Source organism: Macaca nemestrina, chromosome 19, assembly GCF_043159975.1.
Source record: "Macaca nemestrina isolate mMacNem1 chromosome 19, mMacNem.hap1, whole genome shotgun sequence".
Lineage (NCBI taxonomy): Eukaryota > Metazoa > Chordata > Mammalia > Primates > Cercopithecidae > Macaca > Macaca nemestrina.
In genome coordinates, this window is record NC_092143.1 from 9,879,640 (window position 1) to 9,892,243 (window position 12,604).

At 43.4% G+C, this 12,604-nt stretch overlaps 1 protein-coding gene and 1 long non-coding RNA gene across 2 annotated transcripts in view; one reads left to right on the forward strand and one right to left on the reverse strand.

Moving 5' to 3' along the window:
• Window positions 1-12,604, reverse strand: part of LOC105476945 (suppressor of cytokine signaling 6) — a 122,269-nt gene that overhangs the window by 29,575 nt on the left and 80,090 nt on the right. The window lies entirely within an intron of this gene.
• LOC139360095 (uncharacterized) lies at window positions 5,420-9,877 on the forward strand. The gene is made up of 3 exons (XR_011617202.1): window positions 5,420-5,540; window positions 6,645-6,870; window positions 7,584-9,877. It is a non-coding gene; the product is annotated as an uncharacterized lncRNA (long non-coding RNA).

The window sequence follows — 12,604 nt, forward strand, 5'->3', positions numbered from 1 at the left end:
GCTGGAGAGAAGAAACTGAGGGACAAAAACTAGCAATAGAAATGCATTATTATCTATATTTAGTAGCAATAGGAGTGATAAGAATAGTAAATATTAGTAATTAAAATAGGAATAAAGGTAAAGTAGAAAATTTAAGGTAAAAATATTCAATTGCATAAAGACAAATCTTGAAGAAAACTAGAAACTTACATTTTTTTTCAAATGTAGGTTTAAAATTAACTACATATTACTCAGGAATGGAAAACCCTATCGTATATTCTCACTGATATGTGGGAGCTAAGCTACGAGGACACAAAGGCATAAGAAAGATACAATGGGCTGGGCACGGTGGCTCACGCCAGTAATCCCGAACTTTGGGAGGCCAAGGTGGGCAGATTACCTGAGGTCGGGAGTTCGAGACCAGCCTGACCAACATGGAGAACCCCTGTCTCTACCAAAAATACAAAATTAGCTGGGCGTGGTGGCACATGCCTGTAATCCCAGCTACTAGGGAGGCTAAGGCAAGAGATTCGCTTGAACCTGGGAGGCGGAGGTTGCAGTGAGCCAAGATCGCGCCATTGCACTCCAGCCTGGGCAACAAGAGTGAAATTCTGTGTCAAAAAAATAATAATAATGATACAATGGACTTTGGGGACTTGGGAGGCAAGGGATAAAAGACAACAAATATGATGCAGTATATACTGCTTGGGTGATGGGTGCACCAGGATCTCACAAACCACCACTAAAGAACTTTACTTGTGTCACCAAATACCACCTGTAACCCAATAATTTATGGAAAAAAAATCTACCTTTAGCCTAATGTGAAGACTCCTCAGAAAACAACAGAATAATGGGAAGCTCTAATTTTTATATTAGATAAAAAAGTGCTATTCATTTTGCTGTTAAAAAAATTAACTACATATTTAATATGTACCATTTCCATGTCATACATAGTTTTTTTCGAAGTAAGAGTTTTAGTATATATTCATAGAAGTATAGTATATTTATTGGCCGGGCACAGTGGCTCATGCCTGTAATCCCAGCACTTTGGGAGGCCGAGGTGGGCAGATCATGAGGTCAGGAGTTTGAGACCAGCCTGACCAACATGGCGAAACCCCGTGTCTCCTAAAAATACAAAAATAAGCTGGGCGTGGTGGTGGGCACCTGTAATCCCAGCTACTCATAAGGCTGAGGCAGGAGAATCGCTTGAACCCAGGAGGTGGAGTTTGCAGTGAGCCAAGATCGCACCATTGCACTCCAGCCTGGGTGACAGATTGAGACTCCATCTCAAAAAAAAAAAAAAGAAGTATAGTATAGTATATTTATTAAAGGTAGTATAGACTCATTATATTCAGTATTGCTCAGAACACGTTTTCTGTTGTAATTACCTGTTAAGGAAGAACACTACCAAACTGTTGTGCTTTTAGAAGTGCATCAACAGCATTGAGAAATACAGATTTACAGCCAACAGGTACCTTGAAGATCATAATTCCAGGATAAACAAATTGAGACTATTGAGATCCTGTAAGACTGAAATAATACTACCTGTATTTATTGGGGTTTGTTGCTAAAAAGGAATAACATGGGACTGGGTAATTTATTAAAAAAGGGGTTTATTTGGCTCATGGTTCTTCACACTGTACAAGAAACGTGGTGCTGGCATTTGCTTCTGGTGAGGCCTCAGGAAGCTTCCAAACATGGCAGAAGGCAAAGAGGGAGCAGGTATGTCACATGGTGAGAAAGGAGCCAAAGAGAGATGCCAGGCTCTTGTCAACCACCAGCTATCCTGTGAACTAACAGAGTGAGAACTCACTTATTACCAGGGGGAAGACACCAAGCCATTTGTAAGGGACCCACCCCTCTAGGCGAACACCTCCCACCAGGCCCCACCTCCAACACTGGGGATGACATTTTAACATGAGCTTTTGAGGGGACGAACATTCAAGCTGTATCACCACCATTATACACAAGCTTACCCGGAGCCCAATATTCTGACTGGGTCACATAAAGAATATGTATAGGAATTAAGATTGTTCAACCTAAAAAAGGAAGACTTAATGGTGTGGTGCTGAAAGTAGAAAAGCTGTTAAATGAATAGAGAGGAAAGATTCCACATCAGCAGGGCAGACAGTAAGAACTTTACACTGGGAAGAACTGTTGGCAATGAGAATGATAAATCTTTCAATGAGGGGAGACTGAGGTCACCAGGAGTGTCCAGAGAATAAACGATCACTATGGGGAATGCTGCAAATGTCCTCACAACACTCAGCAGAAAAGTGGATGCAATCAAATTGCCAGATTCTGAATTTCACAAAACCTTGGGGACTGACCTTAAGACACCAGTATTTTATTTTTGCACAGTAAGTGTATTTACAAAATGAATCCCAATATGATATACAATTATCACCATTTAACTAAATATAGGATATTTTAGCACCAAAACTTCAGCTCAGAATAATGGACTGTCCTCTAAATTGTCCTCCAAATAGAAATAATTTGGTTTGATTGTTGTCATTCAACCATGAATTGGTAAAAATTTGTTCATTGTGGCAGATACTCTTCTACAATGTGACATTAACTCTCCTCCCATAGAGGAGCAGGGTCTGTGTTCTTTGCTTTCAGCCTGAATAGACCTTTATGACTGCCTTTACCAATAAGGGATGGCTCAATGGAGGCTCTATGACTTCTGAGTCTAGGTCATTTAAAAAAAAAAAAAAAGCTATGCTCTTCCACTTCCTTTTCTTGGGGCGCTCCCTCTTGGACCCCAGCTGCCATGCTGTGAGAAAGCTCAGACAACATGAAAAGGCCACGTCTATGTTTTCCAGCCAATGCCCAGCTGAAGTCCCAGTCAAGTGTCATACATGTGAGTGATACCTCCTAGGGGACTTTAGCCCCAGCCATTGTCTAACTGTAATTGCTCAAGGGACCCCAAGCAAAAACCTAGCAGAGCCCAGTCGACCTCCAGAATTGTGAGAAATAATGATAGTAGCAGTCAGGATTCCACAGAAAAAATCCAGAATGGAAGAATATAGATTTATTGCAAGAGTTAGCTTTGTGGTTTTGGGAGCTGGTCAGGTAGATCTGAAGTCTGTAGGGCAGGATGTCAGGAAGGGCAGGCTGGATGGGTAGCTCAAGGTGACACTGCAATCCACAGGCAGAATTTCTTCTTCCTAAGGGAAGCCTCAGTTCTGCTCTTCAGGCCTCTCCACTGATTGAGTCAGACCCAACCACATTGCCAACGACAAGCGACTTAAAGTCAATTGATTGTCGATGCTAATTACATCTACAAAATTCCTCCACAGCAACAAGCTAAATGAGTATTTGAATTACTCTTTATTATAACCAAACCACACTCATACATAAAGCTGACCTTCAAAATAATAAAATGATTTTTTGTTGTTCTAAGTCATTAACTTTTGGGGGTGATTTGTTCTGCAGAAATAGGTAACTGGAATGATCAGCATAGATTTCCTTTGGAGGCAGAGGTGAGAGGATCACTTGAGCCCAGGAGTTTAATACCAGCCTGGGTAACACAATGAGACTCTGTCTCACAAAAAAAATTTTTTAAAAAAAGAAAAAGATTTAGTAAACACTAGGCATGATGACTTCTCATTCTTCCAAGCCCAAAATGCCATAATTCACTCACAGATCGCCTATTGCAGATTTGAAATGGTGGTTCTAGTGTTCACAAATCCCTCAAAGGTTTGACTGCATTAATCAGCCCTCTTCATTGATTCCTCTGATGACAAATCCATTGAGATGCTTTTGGCTGTAAATACAGTTAGCCCTCCATATTCATGAGTTCTGCATCCACAGATTCAACCAACCACAGATCAAAAATATTTGGGAAAGAAAATGCATAGTTGTGATGGTACTGAACATGTACAGACTTTTTTCCTTACCATTATTCCATAACAATACAGTATAACAACTATTTACACGGTATTTATATTGTATTAGGCATTGTAAGTAACCTAAAGATGATCTAAAGTATACGGGAGGATGTGCGTAGGTTATATGCAAATCCTGCACCGTTTTATAGCAGGGACTTGTGCATCTGTGGATTTTGGAATCTGAGAGAGGTCCTGAAACCAATCCCCCATGGATACTGACAGACAGATAAATATAAAATAAATCCTAATTAAAAGTAACTTTAAGTGAATTGTATGATCTCACCTAACAAAGTCCTATTATGTGACATAAAAATAGGTGGGGTAGTGGGTTGCCGAATGGTTTTATTAAACAAATCCACAGCAACTTCAAGGACTCAGATTCTCTCTACCATTCTGTTGGGTCATTACCAGCTGTGTTTATTTTTTGGCCCAAAGACTACTCCTCTCTCCCAACTCCCCCAGAACTGCCATGAGCCTGTTCACCAGAGAGAATGTGATCATTATCATTCCAGCTGACTTAAGCTCACCAGGACTTATGCTTGGGGGAAATGGGATCCCGGTCCCTGAGAGCCTGGCCGTGGATAGGAAAAAAGGCCCTGATCACATTGGGGTTCTAGTACAAAAGAAGAACTTCCTTGAAGACAAGGAAGAAGAAAAGAAGGGCAATAGCTTCTCTACAGTCGAAAGGAAGTCCGTTAAGTTTAAGGATTACTTCTCATTCAGCACAGCACTGTGAAAAGTGCTCCTCTCAAGGGGTCCGACAGAACTGTGTTCAAAACCCAAATCAGGCTGGGTGCAGTGGTTTATGCCTATAATCCCACCACTTCGGGAGACTGAGGCAGGAAGATCCTTTGAGCCCAGAAGTTTGAGACCAGCCTGGGCAATATAGTGAAACCCCATGTCCGCAAAAAATAAAGAATTGCCAGGTGTGGTAGTACATATCTCTAGTTCCAGCTATGTGGGAGGCTGAGGCAGGAGGATCATTTGAGTCTGGGAAGCTGAGGTATTCAAACTGCCTTTGCAAAATTATGACTGAGACACTGAAAGAGATGTAACTTAACTTACTCCATCTTGCTTCTAACCTCCAAGCTGTCCTTGTTCATTCATGGGCATAGGCTGAACTAACTTTGGGAGAAACTTATAGTTTAAACAAAGACAGTAACAGCCCTTTCCCAAAGCAGACCTCCTTCTTGCATGGGGACTAGATTGCCTTTGTAAGACTAACATTAGCCACAAGATCAGAAATGGTTTAGAAGCCACGCAGCTGGAGGTTACAAGATTCTGACCCTCCCTGAACTGCTCCTAACATCAGTGCTTGAGATATTTTGCAGCCCCTGCACTTGATGGATCAGCTGGCACCACCCAGATCAATAAACTGGCTCATCTGATCTTGTGCCCCTCCTGCCCCACCCAGAAACTGACTCAGCGCAAGAAGACAGCTCTGACTCCCTAGGATTTCATCTCTGACCAATCAGCGCTCCTGGCTCACTGGCTTTCCCCCACCCACCAAGTTATCCTTCAAAACTCTGCTCCCCGAATGCTCAGGGAGACTGATCTGAGTCATAATAAAACTCTAGTCTCCTGCACAGCCAGCTCTGCATGAATTACTCTTTCTCTATTGCAATTCCCCTGTCTTGATGAATCAGCTCTGTCTAGGCAGCGGGCAAGGTAAGCCCCTTGGGTGATTACAATTGCAGTGAACCATGATCACACCACTGCATTCCAGCCTGGGCAACAGAGTGAGACCTTGTCTTGGGAAAGAAAAAAAAAAAATTCCAAATCAGCCACTTAATGAAAAGGCTCATTCTCCTCACATGCAAAGTAGGGATAACAATAACCACTTCACATGTGCACCTCAGGACTCACTAAGGAGCCAGAGTAACTGGCATCCACTGCCTGCTGATTATGCTGGGGTGTTGCCTGCAGGGAAGTACTTTACATGCATCGGCCCAGAGGCTCCCCACGTCACGCAGGAAGGAGGTAGGCGCTTTGTTCTGTTCTGTTTTTTTTTTTTTTTGAGACGGAGTCTCACTCTGTTGCCAGGCTGGAGTGCAGTGGCACGATCTCGGCTCACTGCAACCTCTGCCCCCCGTGTTCAAGCGATTCTCCTGTCTCAGCCTCCCAAGTAGCTGGGATTACAGGCAGGCACCACCACGCCCAGCTAATTTTTTTATTTTTAGTAGAGACGGGGTTTCACCATGTTGGCCAGGATGGTCTTGATCTCCTGACCTCGAGATCCACCTGCCTCAGCCTCCCAAAGTGCTGGGATTACAGGTGTGAGCCACCGCGCCCGGCCTGGTGCTTTGTTATTTTCATACTGCAGATAGTAATCCGAGGTTTGGAGGAGTAATACAAGACTTGCTCAAGGTCACACAGAGCAAGGATAGAATTCATTCTGACTCCAGAGCCCATGCAATGTCCAGGAGCCCCCACAGTGCCACCTTTTGAATGCTCATCCATCTGCACTGCATGCAATGCACTGCCCTGGCCATCCAGGCTCGAGGTATCTAAGCCATGAGAGAGACTGAAAGAGAAATAGCAGCACATCTGTCAAAGAGTAAATTCCATTTTAAAACACTGACTGTGTGTGACAGCAAGGTTGGACAGTTCCATGGGGACACAGAGGGCCCCAGACACATGCCTGCCCTCCTAGATCGTCGTTGAATTCTATGAGTGGCCAGGGACAGATGGCATAAACAATTTTATATCTAAAAAGTTCAAAGCTAATATTGTCTGAGATTCATATTGTAAATATATATCCTCATTTTACAGAGAAATCCTGAGGCTCAAAGACATTGAATGACCTGCTGCTTCATGCACAGGTGGTCAGTGTTGCCAAAGCCCAGGACGAGCAGTCCAGGCAGCTGTCACATTTCCAACATGTGGAAAGCCTTGCCAAAGCATGAGCTCTGCTGTCTCCCTTCCGTGCAGCGAGGCCACACGAGGCAGATGTGGATTTGTTCCAGCAGCTTCACCAGGGAATCAACAGCAGGCATAGGCACAAATAAATAAACCTCAGGCTTGAGATCCTCTCTTTATCCAAATCAAAAACCAATTCTTTTCTTTCATTTCTTCCCTAGGGCCATCTCAGTGTCGCCCATCTGCCTGGGCCAGAGGCCCGTACTTGAGGTTCCTGCATTGCCAGGCCATTTGGTAACACGAGGAGCTGATGCCCCCTTTCCGCCTGTTGTATCTTTTTTTTTTTTTTTTTTTTTGAGACAGAGTCTCGTTCTGTCGCCCAGGCTGCAGTGCAGTGGCACAATCTTGGCTCACTGAAACCTCCACCTCCCAGGCTCAAGGGATTCTCCTGTCTCAGCCTCTTGAGTATCTGGGATTACATGCATGCACCATCACGCCTGGCTAATTTTGTATTCTTAATAGAGATGGGGTTTCACCATGTGGGCCAGGCTGGTCCGGAACTCCTGACCTCAAACCATCCACCCGGCCGCCTCGGCCTCTCAGAGTGCTGGGATTACAAGCGTGAGCCACCACGCCTGGCCTCTCCTGTTGTACCTTGTTAACCCCAGTTGCTGCTAAGCTAGCTTGTCTGTTTCTTCACTATCTTGGCACTTTGAGTCCTACTTCCTGGCAGAAGCCGATTTTTCTTTACTTATGTCTGCTCTTCTAAACGTAGACAAACTTTTATATTTTATTTTCCTCCCCAGTTGTAAATAGCAGAATCTGGACAAGAACTCAACATTTCTATTTCAGATTACACACTTTTTCTACATTACTATGAAGTTTCAGGATATTTTATGTGGCTTTTGTAAGAAACATAATCCTACTAACATTGACTGAGTACCAGGCCCTCTGCTAGGAGGCAGGGAAACTGCATACAGCAACTCCAGCACCATCCAGCCTCGAGGGCGAGACAGACACGTAAGGGGTGACCGTAACAGCGTAACAGCGTGTGCTAAATGATATATTGGGAAAATCACAGAATACTGTAGCAACACCCAGGGTGTGCTCTTACCCATCTTGAGAATGAGGAAGAGTTAACCCAGAACAAAGAAAGGGTAGTTGATGTTTAGTGTTTGGGCAGACACATTCCAAGCAAAGGGAACATTATTGGTAAAAGAAGAAAGGGGAGAGAAAGCCCAGAGTCTTCGGAGAGCTGTAAATATTCAGTCTCACTGGGGTGTCAAAGCACTCAACAGAAGTGAAGTTTGGAGTTTATGCTACTGACAATGGGAATCTCTAAAAGGAGTTCAGAAAAATCTAAAAATAGACTCAAAGATTAATTCAACAAAAGGAGATGGGTGTCTGAAAATGATGAAGATGTGGTCCCTGACTCCAAAGAGCTCATTACCTACTGGGAGAGACAGATATGTAAACAAATCATTACAGAACAATTTGTTTCATTCTAAATGTAGCACACACAAAGAGCTGGGGACAGTGAAGAGGAAGCCGTCAGCACTGCCTGCGGAGAAGAAAGGAAGGCTTTGTGTAGGTGACGACTGAGCAAGATGACAGATGAGTGGGCGGAAACCAGTCCTGGCAGAAGGGGTGGACCCTTGGGGCGGGACCAGGAAGGACAGCTCCAATTCATTACCCAACGTTAAATGAATGGAACATTCGCCGTACTCTTTAAATTTCAAGAATTTCTTTTCTTTCTTTCTTTTTAAGACGGAGTTTCGCTCTTATTGCCCAGGCTGGAGTGCAATGGCACCATCTCGGCTCACCGCAACCTCCGCCTCCCGGGTTCAAGCTATTCTTCTGCCTCAGTCTCCCGGGCATGAGCCACCATGCCCGGCTAATTCTGTATTTTTAGTAGAGACGAGGTTTCTCCATGTTGGTTAGGCTGGTCTCAAACTCCTGAACCCAGGTGATCCGCCCGTCTCAGCCTCCCAAAGTGCTGGGATTACAGGCGTGAACCACCATGCCCAGCCTAAATTTCAAGATTTTCTATTGCAACTCCTTTGCCTCAGGAATTTGTCCCCCTCCTAGTAGAGATAGTGAAAGTTAAACTGTAACCTACATATCTTTTCTCAAGGATTTTGAATGTTTGTTTGTACAGAGAACACTCCATCTGGTATATCCCAGAAACAAAAGGAGCTTTTCAGCAAGATTTTCAGTGCACGGAAGCCATGCTCATTTCTAGAGGCTGCATTCTCAGAAGCTTTTCTCCCTAAGCACAAAAATCAGAGGCAAGTAGGAAGAGTGGGGCTGCACCTGAGCGAGCATGACTGTACCCATCCTGCTTCCCAAACAGACTCAAAAATCAAGGGTCTTACTCACTGCGGTTAGAAAGAATCTAGTTTTTTCCTTTGGCAGCATCAAACCTCACAAATAACTCCACTGAAAAGAATATTAGACCTAATGTGTTCTACTTAAAGTCCAACAAATACATTAAGAGCAGAAAATTGTGGGATATAAGGTTCTCAAATTTTCAGTAATACAGCTCAGTATCAGCACACAAGGTGAGGCCTTATGGACTGAATATTTGTGTCCACCCAAAATTCGTACGTTGAAGCCCTAACCCCCACTGTGATGGCAGGAGGAGGAGAAGCCCCTGGAAGATGATTAGGTCATGAGAGAGAAGCCCTTGTCAATGGGAGTAGTGACCTTGCCAAAGGGATCCTAAAGAGCTCTGGTGCCCTCCTTCCTCTTGTGAGTGCACAATTAGCTGGAAAGCCCGAAGAGGACCCTCATCAGAACCTAACATTGCTGCCTCCCGATCTCAGAATTCCAGTCTCCAAAATCGGAGAAATAAATTTCTATTGTTTATAAACTATGCAATCTGTGGTACTTTGTTATAGCAGCCGAAACTGACTAAGATGTGAGGTCAAAAAAGGTGCTTTCCCTATTCACAGCACAACTCTGCCTGTGCTTACAAAGAACTGTGGTTGAAATGGATTCAGCTTCACAACATCTGCAGAAGGCCAAGTGATGTGCGGCAGTAGTGGTAGAAATGTTGAACTAGGAACTGTATTAAGGGGTTGAAAATAAAGGGATGAGCCATAATTTATTCAGGAAAATGCAAATAAAATTAGTAGAAATAGCAATCTTCATGAAAAGATAATATGGCATTTAATTTAAAACATCAGAGTGAGTTGGTAATGATAAAAAAAAAAAAAAAGCCATGAAAAAAATATTACAGTGATGAACCTTTAGGTACTAAATAGCATAGTGGTAAATATATATGACAAAAACTTTGGTCTGGCCTGGTGGCTCACGCCTGTAATCCTAGCACTTTGGGAGGCCGAGGCAGGTGGATCACTTGAGGACAGGAGTTTGAAAACAGCCTGGCCAATATAGTGAAACCCCATCTCTACTAAAAATCAGCCAGGCGTGGTGGCACACACCTGTAATCCCAGCTACTTGGGAGGTTGAGGTGGGAGAATCGCTTGAATCTGGGAGGCAGAGGTTGCAGTAAGCTGAGACCATGCCACTGCACTCCAGCCTGGGCAACAGAGTGAAACCATGTCTCAAAAAAAAAAAAAAAAAAAAAAAAAAAAACCTCTAAGAATACACAGATAATTAAGTGTAACTGTAATCACTGCAGACTGGTAGTTCCTACTTTGAGCAATTTTGTCCTCCCATGAGACATTGGTGACAACTGGAGACATTTTTGGTCATCACAAATTGGACAGGGTGGAGGAAGGTGCTACTAGCATCTGGTGAGTAGAAGCCAGGGATGCTGCTAAACACTTGCAATGCCAGGACAGCACCCCCAACAGAGAGATATATAGGGCAAAATGCCAACAGTGCCAAGACTGAGAAGCCCTGGTCTACAGTATTGTATTATATACTTCTCTCAAACTGACAGGTCAAGTAGACTAAGTAGACTCTCTGTATATATTTGTCTGTGTGTGTGTGTGTGTGTGTGTGTGTATACATCTATATATATGTTTGAATATATATTTGTGTGTGTGTATATATATATGAAGCTGGACTTAGTATACAAAGATAACTTTCACCCTGCCCAAAATATCATTATAATATGTAAATGTATATAAACATCTATACACATGCACACATAAATATATATTCAAATATATATGAAGCTGGACTTGGTATACAAAGATAACTTTCTATTCTACGAAAGATATGTATTCTCTTATATTTAAAACTTTTATGATAATATTTAAGCTTGATAGCATGTTTTCACTTAAAATTTATTGTAAATCAAACACAACTTTATACTGATCAGCATAAATTGGCTAAAAGTTTTTTATTTCTTGAACAATATCAAATTTGATCATTTTAAGTAAGATGAAATGCCCATCTGAACTTTTAAAGGAGGAAACCTAATGAGATATAGGTTCCCATTTCAGAAGTTAAGAACTAGTGCAGGGATGATGGAATCTGTCAGGAGTTAGCCAAGTTCTCATAGAAGCAGAGGGAAAGGGGGAAATGTCAAAGGGTGTGAGCTTAGCCAGGCGTGGTGGCAGGTGCCTGTAATCCCAGCTACTTTGGAGGCTGAGGCAGGATAATCGCTTGAACCCGAGAGGCGGAGGTTGCAGTGAGTCAAGACTGTGCCATTGTACTCCAGCCCAGACAACAAGAGTGAAACTCCATTTCAAAAAAAAAAAAAAAAAAAAGGGTGTGAGCCCTGGTCACAGATGCTGTGGGATTGGGACAGTCATTTAACTTGGAGACCATCCTACTTCTTAAACACTGTCTGTTATCTGTTCTCTCCAGAATCGGGCTGACAGGGGCTACAACAGCTGTTCCCTGGATAAGGTGCTACTAACCTTTACATTCAGCTAAACACTTCCAAAGAGCACCGATGCCCAGACGTACATGCACTCAGGGAGCACTGGGGGTTGGAGCATGAAGGCGTGGATTGCTATGGACGTCTTATTGCTATGGCCTGAATGTCTGAATGTTTGGTTCTTCCCATACTGAAATCCTAACCCCCAAAGTGATGGTATTAGGAGGTAGGCCTTTGGGAGGTAATTAGGTCATGGGGGTGAAGCCTTTGTGAATGGGCTTAGCACCCTTATTATAACAGAGCCCCCAGAGAGCTCCTTGCTAGCACCACCTGAGGTTATAATGAAAAGGCACAGTCTATGAACCAGGAAGCAGGCCCTCACCAGGAGCCAGATCTGCCTTGATCTTGGACTTCCCAGCTTCCAGCATTGTGAAAAAAAAGCTTTTGTTGTTGTAAGCCTTCCAGTTTGTGGTACTTTGTTACAGCAGCCTAGTAAACTAACACATGTGGTGAAATCAATTCACCTCCAAGTTGACCTGGCTTGGTGCTTTCTAATCATGAATGGGATCTCTGATTTTCTCCAAACTCGAGGCTATTCTCACTCAGAAGCATTTCATCATGCATCTTCCAGGATATAACTTAATTGATAGGTATAGATGTATTTCCACTAACAAAACTGCTAACCTTGTGGAAGAAAAATGCTACAGTCACCTTAAGCCTTATGCTTTTATCAGACAGACACATTTATCTGGGTCTGTGTACAAAAATTGCTTCCCAAACACGCTCTAGAGTCTCAGAGGACCAGGGAGGGAATTTGGCAGGAGACAAGCAAAAGGTGATCCACAGTCCACAAAGTGGCACGGGGGTTCTTCCAGCCTTGAGGCCTGTTGAACATTGATCATCCCTACACGCCAGGGCTCTGGCTGGCTATGGAGAATCCTCTGCGAGAGGGAGGATGTTTGCAGGAATAACTTTCCTTTTGAACTCTTTTGACATTAGGACCTTATTCCAGGCTGCCTCATTTACCAAACACTGAAAAGATCAGGACTGAAGCAGTAGAAGGGGCTTCAGTGGG